This window comes from Rousettus aegyptiacus, unplaced genomic scaffold (genome assembly GCF_014176215.1).
Source record: "Rousettus aegyptiacus isolate mRouAeg1 unplaced genomic scaffold, mRouAeg1.p scaffold_m13_p_1, whole genome shotgun sequence".
Taxonomy (NCBI): domain Eukaryota; kingdom Metazoa; phylum Chordata; class Mammalia; order Chiroptera; family Pteropodidae; genus Rousettus; species Rousettus aegyptiacus.
The window spans coordinates 106,793,327-106,807,374 of NW_023416284.1; positions in this window are offsets into that span (position 1 = coordinate 106,793,327).

The window sequence follows — 14,048 nt, forward strand, 5'->3', positions numbered from 1 at the left end:
AGGATAATTTTTTTTAACCAAAATGGATTAGCAAGTGGAGCCTTTAAAAGAATGCTCTGATGTGTAACTTCAAATAACCTACAAAAAGTTAATTTGTCTCAGTTAACCCCAGGTCGATAAACATTTATTAAGCACATGCTATATGCCAGACATTGTGCTTTAGAAGTACACAGGCATTCCTGAAATAACAGTAGCTCACTTTTTGTGTCTCCATTAAGATTAGATAAAATTACATATGCATTTTTAAAAGGGCAGGGCACATTTTGGCAGGACAAAGTTATCTTCATTTGTCACATGTTTGCACAACTTTCCTCCATTTTCTTTTACTGAAATAAATGAAGAGGAAGCAGCTGCTGGGCACATTGGAAGACCCTCAAAATTTGATCAAAATTCTTTCTGTGATCATGGGTCTTTCACACATGTTTCCACTCGTCATGCCCATGGATCCTTCTCTGCATCTCTCTTCTGGAACAATCAAAAGTTCAGCTCCTACAAAAAGGCTTCCTTGAATCATTCTCTCAGGTCATATCCTTCCTCATTACTCTTGTACTCATATTTAGTTTATCTCACACTTACTCATATGTTTTAGGATGAGTCCTTGGGGTCTTCAATGACTCGATGTTCCCCCAATAATCCTTCCTCATTACTCTTGTACTCATATTTAGTTTATCTCACACTTACTCATATGTTTTAGGATGAGTCCTTGGGGTCTTCAATGACTCAATGTTCCCCCAATAATCTCTACCAGTCTCCTTCTCTAAGTACACAGCCCCAAATATACAATCTAAATTGAAGCAGTATATTTTTATGCATACACAAATTCAAGACAAGTCTCCTAGTCAACCCCTTCTAGCTAGACTGAAACCCTTATAGAAAATTTTAAAGACCTCGCCATGTATGCCCTTACATATACTCTGTGAAGCTACGATCATGAAATCAAGAGCCATGTTTTCATGTATCACTCATGCTACCAAAGGAATATTTGCAATAGCCCCTTAAAAGTTTGTTCGATTGACTGGGTCACTCACTTTCTTCAGTAGTCTCTTATTCATTCAGAGCCATACCTTAATGCATAGAAGACTAGACTAGCTTTTTGAAAGAAAAAACAAATAAATCACATTGAATTAAAAGTGCCTAATTTAATACAGCAACATTTTCTGGATTGCTGGGAAGAATTGAATGGCCTTTTGTGTAAGAAGGAAGCAACATCGACATTTTACATCTAGTGGTCATAGCATTTTCTCCTATCAAGGTAAAAATAAATAACTTGCCAGGATATCAAACTAGTAACCAGCTTTCACCAAGTATGCACTGAATTAACAAATTCATATCATAATTTCATCTAACATTTATTGAGCATTTTATACTGTAAATCATGTGCTAATACTGGGGACACAATAATGACTATATCATGAGCACATAGCTCTTTATTAACTGGTCCTGTAATACCTATGACCCAAGCTGTTTCCAGCTTTAAGAGTTTCTTAATGCAAGGGGAGCCATCAGACACTGGAGCCAACACAGTGACAGCTAGGACACTCTACGCACAATTCAAGAGCCCACATAAACAGATAGCAGAAGACTCTGTAGTTCTGAGAATGAATTACACAATGCCTCACATAGGTAAAATATTATAGCTGGTTAAACATCTAAGTTAACATTTTTTAGATGCCCAATCTAAAAGATGCCCAATCTAGAAGCCCCCTACTACATGTTTGATGGGGCTGTTACAGGTAATAGACTATACTATTACAGACGCTACATTAATGTGTTTAAAATCTTATTATGAAGAAAAAACAAATAGACATATATATTACCCAAGAAGATAATGACATGAGATTGTTGGAGATATTGGTAGTTAAATGTACATGTTTAGTTTTACAAATCAAACCTTCAAGAGTTTTTATATTAACTCAAAAAAAAAAAAGAAAGAAAAAGAAAAGAAAGGTGAATCTAATCAAGATATGCTGCCATAATCTAGCAGTACATATGTGGTTACAGAAATTGATGCCTGGGAGTGGGGTGCTACCATAAGAAAAGGCTAGAATAATGGCATTGTCAACAGAGGTCAGTGATGACAGAGGCTGTGATGACAATAAAACTGTACACTAGATAAATGATGACCCACATTGTGCAATAGCAAAACATTTGGTAAAATTATTGCCTGCAATAACTTAAGGGTAGATATTGTACCTAGAAGTACAAGAGCTCTAGAGGAAGAGACTGGAAAACAGAATGTTAGTCGTGTGTGTATCTATTAACTGCATTTGGCAAAGTAATGCCAGAAAGAGATTAGCTCTGGAAAGAGTTGGTATGTTTGCAAACAAAAATAAAAAAGAATAAAGAGATTTCAGAAATTCAGTCTTTCAAGTTTAAAAAAAAAAAAAAAATTTAGCCCTAATAGCAAAAGATAAGATTGAAAAAAGACTTTGAAGGAGGAATGCCCAGTAAAACCTTTCAACAAAGTAAATTTCCTATGGGCAAGAATCAAAATGAAGCATCTGGTACATCCTTTTAATTGAATAAAAAGGCTCAGAATAAAGAATATAAGGGTATATACAGTTCTGGCAAACTACTATTAAATCGAGAGTGAGAAAGTTATGGTAATAAAAAGCAAAGAAATAGACATATTCTGGCAATTATGACACACACAAAAAAACTGATTTAGATAAGAAGTTTACTAAGCTTTTGAGAAAACTCTTAAACTTAATCATGAACCAACCCTCAGTTCCCTAGTCATCTAGGAGCAGGAACTTAGGCCCCAAAGAAGGTATATTTGCCAACACTATTTCAGATTTGGCCAAAGAGATTATCAGGGGGAAAAATAGCCCCCAGAGAGTAGAACCAGGGGTCACAAAAAGTGGCATCTCCACAATGTCAGCCAAGCAGGATTTCAAGGTAGCTGTGGACCAAAACTACTGTGCATCTCTCATTCTTTCTTTTTCCAAATGGAAGTGTTTATTGCTATCTTCCTGCTCCATTCTACCCACTCAGACCTTATGTAGAGAAATATAGTATGCCATTTAGAAATTCTAGGCTTTGAGCTAGATTCTCTGGTAGGATGGGACTTTTGGGTGCTCTCTCTTAGGGAGAAGGTAAAGGTATTATGTATGCAAGGAGAGTGAACCAAGTATTTGGTGAACAGAAGGATGGACTATGGTAGATGTTGCTAATGATTACCAAAATGCATTGTTCTCTACTTCCTGGAACCTGGAGAGTTATACTTCTTTGCTTTCTTGGTATGTGATTTGCTTTGGCCTAAGAAATGTGAGTGGAATTAAAGTGTTTCAGTTCTAGGCAGAAGAACCTAAAACCCATTTGTCATTCTCCATGACCTCGCCCCTCCTGCCTCAGGGAATATGATAACTTGCGGGGAAATGATGGCATCGTAAGAGGATCTGGACCTCTGATTGAGTACAATGAGTTGAGCCTCACAGCTGACCTACATTGGACATGTAAGTATTATCAAGAAATAAGCCTTTGTTCTCGTAAACCACTGCAACTAGGAGATTGTCACTGTCACATTTCCTAGTCTGAATTGACAGAAACAAGAAATGTTCTTACAGGCTTTTCTGTTTATTTTTATTTTTTATCAGAGCTCTAGCTTCTCATTATGAGTCAGTTAAACAATGTTATCCTATATTCTGTTTTAAAAATATTTGTAAAAAATTAAATGCAAAAAATAAACTGAGACTATCATTTACTATTATTCACCAAACAAAAGCTATTAGTATATAATTTATTTTAACCCCAGTCTTATCTCCAAGTGATATTTAAACAGTTCTTCCTAATTTCCCTAAATACTTACTTACATTAGGACCCTTCTGAATAAGGGTCAAAAACTTTAAGTCAGAATGGCCTCAAAGTGTTACGGCTTTTATTCAACAACTTTATTTTTGGTTTAAAAATTAGAAAAGGATCATTATTATAATTATTTTTCAGATGAAAATACTTTACCAGGTTTATCCTATGCTGATGTTTGTAGGATAGGGAATTACGTGGGCCTCAGGTCAACAAAGGATAAAAGACACAGAAGCCCTTTTTCTTCTCCATCTGTAACTGTCTCCCATTCTCTCCCTCTCTCCCTCTCGCTCTTTCTGCCTCTCTCAGTGTGTGTGTGTGTGTGTGTGTGTGCGTGTGTGCGCGCGCGTGCATGTGCATGTGTGTGTTAAAGAGTACGATTCCTGGTTTTCTGATGAAAAAATGAATAACCTATGAAAAAAGTTACAGGGGAGAGAGATAAAGGAAGGGAATTGGAGCAAAAGCTGAAAAAGAAGAAAAATAAGGGGCAGGGGCAAAGACTTAAAAAGGAGTTGCCCAAAGTAGTCTGTGAGAATCCTGGGCAGAATAGGGTTGAGGTCACTGGAGAAAGTTCCAGATAGAATAGGGGAACCCCTATTCTGAATCTGTTCTCTGGACCCATGGAGGTTTTTGCAGAGCTTTATCTTTTTTTTTTTTTAATAAAAATACCATTTATTAAACTCCCTTGCTGTAGCAGTCACTGTGCTGGGTATTTAGCAAAGGTATGAGGAATAAAAATAAAAGTATCATCTGAAAAAAGAAGAGGAAGATCATTTTTTCACAAAGTGCCATGAACTTTGTGTCATGCCAGATGGCACTTCTGTTTTGGAGAGAACTTGCCTTGGTTCCTTTTGGAAGTACAAAGGTAGAGCCTATTCCAGGGTAGAGCAGAAAGGGAAATCACTGCACATGTAAGTAACAGGATTTTTAGTTATTCCTAGAGATGAGAAACAGAGATGCCAGTAAGAGACTTCCAGTAACTAAAGTGGCAAGGAAACTTTTAAGAGTCCTAAGCTTAGCATGCAAACTGTTTCCATGTCTACACCGTGCTTTAATTCTCTTCCATTATTTCCATGTCGAATGGAAGTCTTGTGATGTCTACACAGCAGAGGTGATGTGGAGAGAGAACAGCAGCCTCAGGAGGAGACGGCAAGACTGGGTCAAGCAAGAATCTGGGATGAGGTAGTAAGCACCATCCCCACGCTGGCTATTGAGGAGCGTCTTGCTGCTCGGAGTTTGATCCTGGAGCCAGCAGCGTCTAGCTTGCTAGCACCTGGGAGCTTGTTCAAAACAGAATCTCGCACCTCCCCCCCCACCAACCCCGAGTTTATTGAATCAGACTCTGCATTTTCAAAAGATCCCCCAAGTGATTCATATCACTTGAATGTCCAGGATACACTGCTTTTGAGAATGTGAAAGAAAGTGCTAGACTCCCCATAAAATTACAGTGGGGTTCACTAGATATATTACATTTTCTGAAAATGAGGATTTGAAACTAGAGTATCCTTGAAAGTGATTGGAATAAACAAACAGAGGCATTAATTCTCACAGCTCCACTCCCTCAGAGCTAAGAACCATACCTGTTCTATTCTGGAGGGCTCCTTGGCTAGGACAGGGATGAAGAGAACAATAGGAAAGCGATGTTGTTTCATGTCAAAATTCAGCAGCAACAAACAAATAAGACAGAGACTCATAGACACAGACAAAGTTTAATGGTTATCAGAAGGAAAGAGGGGAAGGATGTTGTTAGACAACAGTAAAGGAGGTCAAATATTTGGTGATGGAAGATTTAACTTTGGGTGGTGAACACACTTTACAATAGACATGTACTATGTTATTGAATTGTACCCTTGAAACCTATATAATTTTATTAACCAATGTCACCCCAATAAACTTAATTCAAAAAAATTTCAGCAGGACCTGCTTCGGGTTGGCCTCACCAATCTACAACACAGGCTAGCTGCAGACAACTCAAAGAAACTCAAGGTTCCGTGCAGACTTTCACTTACTCAGCAGCCAAGCTGTTTCCTGCATCAAGGTGGATGGAATTAGTCAACATATTACCGAGTGCCAATGCCTGGGGAAAGCCCGTGTGAGTTTCTCTCAAACACTGTAGAATTTTCCTAGCCTCCTCCCACCAAAATTTCTCCTCGGCTTTTTGCTACCAAGTCATACAGGAACAGGGGTCAGCAAAATTTACTCCTGGACTGTCATCTTACTGACAACCAACAAAGCTCTGGGGTAGTGAGCTGGGATGGCAAGTCTAGTCCCAGAAAGATGACCTCGTGCTCCATTCTTGCGTCGAGATTAAGTGATCAATTCCTTAGACACTGACCCAAATTTAATGTGTGGCCCCAGCCTAGTTTGTTAAAGGAAGTCACCTTTCCAAACGTTTCACATGAGATAAACTCATTTTTCAGCTTCTGTTTCACAACACATTTTGTAATTTTGAGCCCTCACCCTCTCCAGGCCAGTTCCTTTTTTCTGGAATGACCATTTCAGTTCTCTCTACTCATTTAGGTTCTGCCCAAATGCCTGGCCTCTTCCTGAAAATCCATCTCCTCTGACCTGCTTTCCCACTTTTGAACTCGACTTATTCTCATCGCATTTCATTTCATAGTTACTGTTTTACTATCTACTTGAAAGGCTCTTTGTGTGTTTTTGTTTTTAAAAATTTCAAGTGTTTATTCCTCATCTGCTCTCTGAATTTTAAATTCTTTAACAGAGACAACTGTGCCTTCTGCTTTTTTTTATGTTCCCACCCCTCCCACAGCCTCCGCAAAATATCTTACCCACAGCTGCTCACTTGATTTAATTTGATATTGATATTGGATAATTTCTTCTACCTAGTTTCTCGCTAATACAGAGATCAAGAGTGTGCTGCCGCAAAATGTCACTTTGGCATAAGGATAATTTTGAGCTGAAGGCAATTGAGAAACAACTGACTCAGGAAAGTCTCTCTGCCCTCCCGCTTTCTGTCAAAGGAAAGGGCGTAAATTTCCCTTTGTAAAAGTAACATAAACTTCCGTTTGTAAGGATGTCTCCCTCCTTTATATTAGGAAGAGGAGGATGTTTCTTAATTATGAGAGAATTAGACAGCTCTTATCAATGGAGTAGGCACCAGTGTGAGTCTGCATTATAAGCCCTACTAAATAACTCTAAGCTTCTGTTAGTTTCCCCTTTATATTTACATTCCCACAATTTACTTCTGCTAGAAATTCTTTGGCTAGTTACTATCACTCTTTGTTAAAATGGTATATAAGTCCCCAGGTCTAACCCCTTCTTTGGAACTTCACTTCTTTTCTAGGGAGGCCTCTGTATGCATACGTAATAAATCCTTTCTCCTGTTAATTTGTCTTTTGTCAGTTTTACTTAGGTCCCCTGGGTGCTGAATCTAAGAGGGTAAAGGAGAAAGTTTTTCCTCTCCTACATTACCTTCAATTCCTAATAGATCAGAGAGGTTGTCAATAAATTATTAATTAAAGAGGGAAATTTTGGAGAAGAAAAAACTTACAAAGAATACTATTTCCAAGTTTTTTTTTTTTTAGGGGAGAAGGATTAGACTGTCAGGAAAATGTCACATCAAGGTTTGATGAACATCTGGTAGTGATATTCCAGAGGAAAATCATACATCGGCGGAGAGGAGTGGTGTTTAGACTGGACTATCTCCAAGGTCTCATCCAATTTGGGGATCTGATGAAAAACAAAAGATATTTATTTTTAATTTAAATAGAAATATAGATATATAGGTACATATATGTGTGTGTGTGTGTGCGTGTGTGTGTGCGTGCGTGTGTGTGTGTGTGTGTGTAGACATTCATAATTTAATTAAACATACCCACAATCTCAGTCTTGGAAGTAGGGATGTGTGTGAGTATGTTTGTGTGTGCATATGTGGTTGAATAGAGTAATGTATCTTCTGCTGCTTCTTCATTTTTGTTCCTTCTTTGTGTGAAAAACAATCACACGAGTCCAAATGTTAAAAATCCTAAGTATCACAACTGTTCGTGTCCCACAAAGATCCAGGTTAAGAGAAAGATAAACTAGGGGGTAAAGAGGAAGAGCAGAGAGAGAGGCCTGAGACACTTCTGAGAAATGTGTCACTTTCACTCTTACATGGGACTGACTCAGAATGATAAATCTCAGGTTCTCCTAATTTTCATAGAAACACTGTATAATAACAGGATGAAATGGGTTTCCTGTGAGGGACAGTTCTTCATCTTTGCAGAGGAGAGGAATTGAAGAATGAATGAAAGAGAAGGGCGAGGAGAAGGAAATAAAGAAAAAGAAGAAGGGAAGGGATGTGGGAAGGAAAGTAGAACCTGGGGGAGTAGAGAGAGGTGCTCCCAATTTAGCGGGGCTCATTCCACTGTTCTCTCTGTTGCACTTGACCCATGGGGAGATTAAAGGAAGGTTGATGGGAAAAGACATTAAGGAAAAATTAAAAACTCTGAGAAGGTTCTTAATCATGCAGACCCCCAGCACTCATTTAGGTTGGAGAGAAAGCTTCCTGTAGATTGCTCGTGTTTATGCCCATTACACAGATTTTATGCTGAATAAATCACCCAGAGGACAATGACACTGCTGATTTTTTTTTATCCTGTGACACCTCTCACACCCTATAGGTGCATGTGTCCAGAGGACCCCTTCTCCTAGCAGCCAAGTTAGTCATAAAAGCAAGGTAGACATCTCTTCATTTTTGCTCCACCAAAGAGTTCAGGAGCTGCACAAGTCTTTAGAGATGATATGGTGCAACTCTCTGGGCTGATGGTGGAGGTTGAATGGCTTTACCATAGATAGCCCCCAGGGAAGGAGCTCGGCCTGCCCTCAGGACTTTTGACTCCTCTAGTCTCCATCTGCAAATAAAATGACCTCTCTCCCCAACTCTTCCACGGCCATTTTTCTCTTTAACGAAGTGCTGCCCAGGGTGGAGAAGGAGCCCACAGAGCATTTTCGTATACATTATTACATTTGATTCTCATGACAATCCCCTGAGGAAAAGATGAGAAATCTCTCCATTTCGCAGATTAAGAAATTGAGACTTAAAAAGTACATGGAAACTGTCCAAAGCCACACAGCCATTAAATAGCAGAGCTGTAATTCAAACCTAAGGCTTCTGACTCCAAGCCAAGAGAAAGAAAAAGAACTTCCCCCAGATGCAGGATGGAGAATATTTGAAACAAAGATGCCCAGGGCATAGTGTAAAAGTGATGGGTGGTCAGAGAATCAGACTTGCAGAGCAAGTAACATGTTCTAAGTAACATCTAGACTAGAGTCAGAACACCCAAGTGACTCTGCCTGTTCCCTGAAGATCATGAGAAATGAAACCGGTCTTTTTGGTGTTTAAACCCTTTTTAGCCGTTTCACATTACCCTATACACATTAACTGTGTATAAACAAGATAAATGGAAACAAGGTCTGGCCAGATGGTTTCGATGACAGCTCATTAGGTGCCTTACTCTACCAACTTTTCACTTCTAGTTCTCAAAGATTATATAGTGGTGAAAAATTACATTTTCTGCACTTGCTATACGTTAACTATGGGGAGAATTTTAAACCACTTCCATAACTCTGAATTGCAAGTACTGGTGAAGGTATTGTGCAAGAAGTACATGGTATAAGATCTTAAAAATAAACTTAAAATCTTAACCAGACTAAATTTGGCAATTTTAAAAAGTTAGAAATAGGGATGGGAGTGGTATCAAGTGTCAGCAAGGATGTAGGATAAAGGGCATCCTTTGTATATATACATGTGGGGATAGAAACTGATGAAATATATCTAAAACTTGAACAATGTTCATATTTTTGGTCCAGCAATTATACTTCAAGGAAATTATCCTAAGGAAGTTAGTTAATAAGCAGGTACCAACTATTTATGCATAAACACAGACATATCTGGGTGAAAAAGAAAAAAACAACATGGTATGTTTTCTCTGGGTAACTAGATTACAAGTGTTTCTAATTACTTCTTATGGTTATTTTCTAGTGTTTATCTAATGAAAATATACTGTTTTTACAAGAAGCAATTATATCAGAGTTGTTTTTAATTAAAAAAAATTTAAACAGGTTTTAGAAACTGGTAATCACAGCACAAGATTTGAGAGATAATAGAAAAGAGCTAACGCCAGACATTCATTGCCAAATAATCTCTTGGCCCTTAAGGCAAATTGTTGAGATTGGTCAGAGATCACTACCAGCTTGGAAAATCTTCGATTTAATCTCTGCACACTGGCACCCACAAACAATGTCACACCAGGTTTACTCAGAGATGCAGCTCTGACCACCTCCAGCTCCCAGAATACTCTCAGCCTTTCGAAGCCTATAAAGGGAACAACACAGAATGCTGGTTAGAACACAGCAGTTAAGAGTCAAGATAGCCCTGTGTTTGAATCTATGGTCCACGTCTAGGCAAATTGTCTAACCTCTCGAAGTCTATTTTTTTCTATAAAATTGGGATAATAAAACCTACCTCATAGGATTGTAGGAAAGATTTAATGAGATAGTTTTTATGTTTAGCACTTACCAAATGATACCTATCAACAGCATGACACCTGCTCACCTGCTCCAATTACTAGGTACATAAGGAAGTTGTTTCTGGGAGTCAAAATTTGCTTGGGAGCTTAGAACCTTTATACAACATCCCTACGTTAACTCTGATTTGCTTCATTTTTTATTATCCATTAGCTAAATGTGACATAGGAACACTTACATTTATTCTGCAGCATCGATTTTCAGAAATCTTTCAGTTCAAAGTTTGATACATTCTTAGTTCCGAAACTCCTACTGAGTATTGTTTATTAATTTCAATCGCAAATGCCTAATCTGTAATTTGCTAATACACTAGATATATTGTGAGGTTTCACTTTTAAAACTAGTTTTAAAATTTGCCACATATAAGTTATTATAGTTAATACTAGGGTGGTAAGATTATTTTGTTCACTATTTTCCTGAGCTGTCTATGTTGTTTTACAAGTCATAACAATACTTTTAAAAACAGAACGAATGCACTGTTAAATCCAACTTTAGGCTATGTTTTTGGAGATATATTATTATAGCTCTCATTCAAGATTCTATCCACTTAGATAGCTATAATAGCAGCACATACATGCAAAATGGCATGAGCTGATCTTTGTATGTCAAGGTTAAATGTTGGTACTTAAAGGTAGGAAGGCTTACTTGCTACAAAAAGTTACCTGCTGGGAAAACTATTATCAGAATGGTACATCTCAGCAGAAGCTAATGTCCTCCTACAGGCTGTGGGAAAATACTCAAGATTTAATAGTAAAAATATTTAGGAAAAGAATTGAGAATCTTAATTCTCTCCCTTGAGGAATGACTGAAGAGAACAAGCTTGGATTACATGCTGGTTAATAATGAAACAGGCAGAAAACAGCACTCATCACAGGCATCAGACCCGAAAAAAGAAAGTGAACTAAATCTGTATTTCAGCAAATTCAAGTGGAGTAGAACAAAAATTAATTTGGTTCTAAAATTTTTGTAGGAATTAAATCTCTTGAGAAAATGAGAACATCCTGGAGTTCTACCTACAAAATAGAGAGGCGCAGAGATCACTACCCTGAAAAAGATATTTAACATGATGGAAGATATTTAACATGATGGAAGACTCATTCTGTCCTGGCTCCAAGTGGTACCAGGTCTTGTGAGTAGAACTGCCACTGGGTGTTAAGAGTCATATTCATACCAGAAGGGACCTCAGAGATCACCTAACTCAACCATTTCCTTTTCCAGATAAAGAAACCGAGTACTTCCCTCTAAGGAAGTGGCTCACCCAGCCTGGCACATTAACTAGCCAGGGGTTAAGAGTCATAGGCATTACCAGAAGGGATCTCAGAGATCACCTAGTTTAACCACCTCCTTTTTCCAGATAAAGAAACCGAGAATTTCCCTCTAAGGAAGTGGCTAGCCCAGCCTGGCACATTAACTAGCCACCTAGTGTCAGAGAGGGAACTCAAACCCAGTGGTGGCCTTGCTTCCCAGTGCAGAGCTCACTTCCCTCTGACAACTCTGGCTCTCTGGAAAGATTTCCTGTGCAACTGGTAGAAAACACTTAACCTCTCCACTTCTCTACCTGTAAAGCGGAAGTGATGATATCTGGCTCCTGAGGAGAGGAGGGGAGATGGCAGGGAAGGGGAACGCACGGAGGGCTGTTGTTAGGACTAAAGCAGCCAGCACACACCTGCCATATTCCGCTGGCCAAAACCCTTTGGGTAGATGTCACCTCAGAAAAAGTCTGGAACCATTAAGACAACTGGTATAGTTTGAACTCAGGAAAAATGAGATGGGGATAACCTATGGATTCTCTGGTTCTCAAGACCTTGCTCTTTATTTTCTTGCTCCGTGGAGTCTTAATGATCCTAATTGACAGAGCTGTTGTGGAATGAGGTGACGCTGCCCACAATGAGTACAAAATTTCAGTCCCCAGGAGATGGTTGAAGAACCTATTGCCAAGAGCTAGAGGCAAGGGCCCTCCCTGTGAGAGGTGCTTGAGTCAGAGTCACAATAACCAGAGGACAGAAACAGCAGGGAAAGAAACAAGAGTTTGGGAACTCAACAAGGGAGAAACCATTTTAAATGATTTCGATCAAAGGACTTTTTTTTTTTTTTAAAGCATTTATCAAAATGAATCATTTTTTGGTGAAGCTTGGAATTTGCAGTAATAATTGAAGTATCAGGGAATAATTCCATGCCCGTAGGCATTTAACTACCTGCTTTCAATTATGTCTCACGAGCATCCTATAAGGCAGTAATTATCCCATTTTACAGATGACATAACAAGCAGCACAAACTTAACCAAACTTATTTGGTGACAAGAGATTCAATCCCAGTGATACTTACCAAGTTGAATTTTTTGAAAACAATCCTAACATATTGACACTTCATTTACCCAGAAGCGTTAAGGAATAAGGGAGCATAACTTTTAAAGATACAACATATTTCTCTAAGTCCTACAAATTACTTTAGCTATTTCAGATGGCAAACCTAAATGCAAATAAACTCTTTTGGAAAGAAGTATGTAATTTTTTTTTTTTTTTTTTTGATGACTCTGGGTCATCATAGCAACCTCAGCACTGTGTGGCAACAGCAATGTCCTCAGGGGCCGCTGATCAGTAGATGAGCCTCTGCCGAGCAGCCTCTTTCAGGTTCCCCCACAGGAATCACAACCGCTTGACAATGAGTAAGAACCTATTCTTTCAACTTTTTATGTTGCTCTAAGTTTTTAAAAACTCAATTGTAGATCCATTGAGTTCTTGAGTAAGTTATCTAATACTATTATTATCTATTATGGCTGCAGAAAACATTCTTCTACCTTGTCTTCTCATTTCTATTCTTTTATTGGTTTGCAGAGAGCTGAACTTGATAATATAGGTTATTACCAGAATGCTGGGTGTACCGTTTCTTTCCAAGTCTGTGCCTCAATTTCCTGAGGAGTAAGGATAGCGAGTAAGAGTTCTATTGACAAAATGTTTGGCTTTTCTGGAACAGAAAGGAGACCCCCGAGAACTGCTAGCTTTTTTTCATAACAGTATCCCCATCAGTAGCTTCCACCCTCCTCCTGACACTCTCATGGCCCCTCAATGCCTATAGCTCTTATTTTGTGTGCTCTCATTTGTTTTCAGAATACACACTGACACATCAGACCCATATTCTCAGCCTGTAGGCCTCAAAAGCATGAAGTCTTATTTTTACACCCACTGTTGCCCCAACACATCATACTCATCGCAAGTGTTCAACTGTCAAATTCCTTCTGGTACTGCTACCCTTTCCTTTGGAACTGTGTTCTCCACATCACTTCCAAAAGGACTCAGATACCGCTTCTGTGAAAAAAAGTCACAAAGATGAAACTGCACTTAATTTCATCTTCCCTTTAGGAAAAACAAACTTATGCCACGAGAAACCGAAGAAACAATGCCTCATGGCTTCAGGGTGAGGGGCTCCTCCCAGCAAAAGGCAGACAGTGCCTCAACAATCTTACAGCTGAGAACCCACAACCTCCTCTCTCCTGAGTGGCTTCTAAGCCATGTGACCAAGGTCCCCATAAGGTCACACATTTTTTGTTTTTCTTTTTACTTAAGTAACCTTAAATGTTCTTCTGAAGCTATTCAAACCATACAACAGTAGACGAGAAGAACTGCCCTGACCCCTCTACAAACGTCTGTGCAAACTAACAAATCCCAAGAGCTGGACACCCAGGGATAAGTGGCTTCACAAGAATCCTGTAAGAAGAA